Here is a 2752-nt window from a genome sequence, read left to right on the forward strand (position 1 = left end):
GCATACTGCCACAATTTCAGGGTTGAATTCAGTACTGAAGCTGGAGGTACTATGTTCCTCTGAAACATAGGTATTCACCTACAAGTTTGCACAATGTCACAGTTTAGAAGACTACAATCTGATCCTGATAATGTTGATATGTAAATACTAATATAATACCCAGAATCAAACTAATAAAAGCTTAACCCTCTTTTTATGTTCACTTTTTTACACAATATATATATATTCAGGGCATGTGGTAGCGTAGTTGGTTGAGGCACTATGTTACAAGCCAGAAGGTTGTGGGTATGAGTCCCATTGAGGTCCATTTTTTGTTCAATTTACCTAATTCTTGCAGCCGCACTATGGCCCTGGGATAGACTCAGCCTTCAACAGAAATGAGTACTAGGAATATTCTTGGGGTGTAAAGGGAAGCCGGCATGTAAGGCTGACAACCTTACCGCCATCTGTGAGCTGACTGTTTAGAGAAAATGTGGGAGCCTCGATGCCTCATAACCCTATGGGCCTTCACGGCCGGTTATTGTGATAGCTGTACCTTTTTTTTATTTACCTATATTCAGGGTACTCTTTCACCTTGAAGATGGAAATAGCAGGCTCCTCTGAAACATAGGTAACTGTTTACCAGACTACCCAGCATCGCATTACTGAAAACAGTGATATTGATATGAGTATTTATTTTGTCTTAATAATACATTAAACAGTAAGTGTACATGAATTATGTGACAAAATACATTATTCTGATCTGATACAGAAACTATTGGCTGAAAGCACTAACCTAGGCTGTCAATGTATTGGAAGTTTGTGAAACTAGTTTTATCATGACAGATATTGTGGATACTTTCCAGTTAGGTTGTGCCTGCAAGACTGAGTTTCATTAAGTAACATTTTTGTGTTACTTATGCTGTAAAAGATATTTTGATATCATGACCACAATTATGTGTCATTTTATGAAGATGGCAATGTGGAACTCGCAATGGTGTTGATATTATTTATTTGTATGTTGCCTACTGTTTTCATAGTCATTTTTTTAACTTTTTTATTTAATTACACTCTTGGTGTTAAGGCTATGTAGCACTAATGATGTGTTATTGATGAACATGGAGTAGTTAGTGGAATGGGAATTGGCAGGGGAAACTGAAGTACTTGGAGGAAGCCTGCCCACATGCCATTTTGTCCTCCACAAATATCACCTGTCATCTGATCAAACCAGGGCCACCATCGTGGGGAACTAATGATTAACTGCCTGAGCTATGGCATGGCCTGAAAAAGACAATCAGATTGATTTAATGTGAATTATTTTGTAAATCCTGTTTCCTGAAACCATCGTTCTCTTTTGTAGACATTTTATATAAGATTACATGCTTTGTACTGAAGTGTTTATTATTGCATTTCCAATAATTCTGAAAAGGCAGTGGCACTGAAATGTGATCATAGGACATTCCAAAGGAAAGTGTTCTTTTTAGCCTCTGATACAAGTTTTTGTTCTTTTATGCCTGATTTAAGGCAGCTGTGTTAGATTGTGCTTTTTTTAAGTTAAAAGTAATAGCTTTTTAGAATATAGCCCATTCTTATGCTCATGAAAGTAAATTATATTTTGTAAGATTTGAGGTTTCCACAGCAGTGACTATGAAGAAAGTAGTCTTCTGGGATGTGGCACCATGCAGATGTGGTTTTAACTGATGTTTCGGAGGAATGTATCGCTTCCATCTTCATGGTACAAGCAGACTGTGTGCTTGTACCAGTTCTCACGGTCTCTTCGCTTGCGGATTTCTTATTTTTCCTTCTACCCTGAAGATGGAGGTGATACGTTCCTCCGAAACGTCGGTTAACACCACATCTACACGGTGCCACATCCCAGAAGACTGATTTATTCAAATGATATTTTGTTTCATATACAGATAATTTTAAAGTTTTCAATTTGTAGTCCCAGCCAATTATCGAGTGTCACATTGCTTTCATACAAGTTTTCTTCAGTTTATTCTGTAAATTTAATGAAAATTTCACCTTGTGTTTCAAGCATCTCTTCAACTCTTTTGCATCCAGAGGTGTAGTTCAAAAAAGGAATGTGCTAGGACAGTCTGGCACACAGTTCCAGGTTAAAGGAAATGGGTATATATCACTATATGAGGCTGTTCGTGTTTACTCATGATACACTTTTAAAGGCACAGTTGAATGATGAACAGTTCATGAAATGCATATACTTAAAGAAGCTGATGCTTTTGACAGATTTTCAGCAAGCGATGAGAATCTGGATGTTAGGCACTCATAATGCTGACAATGAGCAGTCATATCTTCTAGGATGTAATGTTGTGTAGTCCAGAAGAAGTTCACTGATGCTTCAGAGGAACATGCTTTTGTGTTCAGGTTGAAGGAGTAAGCCAAGCAAATAACCATCAAGAAGCAGGCTTGCCATCTTGCTTGGCTTTCTTTTGGCCCTGGAGATCAAAGCAGTTTGTTCCTTCATAATGTTGGTGAACTTCTACGGGGGCACATATGTTACACCTCAGAATAAATTGCTCTCAAAGCAGTGAGAACCCAACACTCCACATAATTGTATTTAATAGAAGTGGCAGGGCAGTGTTTCACTCAAAAATGCACCAGAGTGCCACCTGGAATGCCTTGTTTTGGCTTATGTCCTAACCACTGTGCAGACTAGCAATATAAATGTGTAAGCCATATCATTTCTTTAAAAACCATAAATTTATTCAAACATACTGTAACTGCTAAAGTCAGCATTAATGGGTACTTACAA

This window comes from Cryptotermes secundus, unplaced genomic scaffold (genome assembly GCF_002891405.2).
Source record: "Cryptotermes secundus unplaced genomic scaffold, Csec_1.0 scaffold1991, whole genome shotgun sequence".
Classification (NCBI taxonomy): Eukaryota; Metazoa; Arthropoda; class Insecta; order Blattodea; family Kalotermitidae; genus Cryptotermes; species Cryptotermes secundus.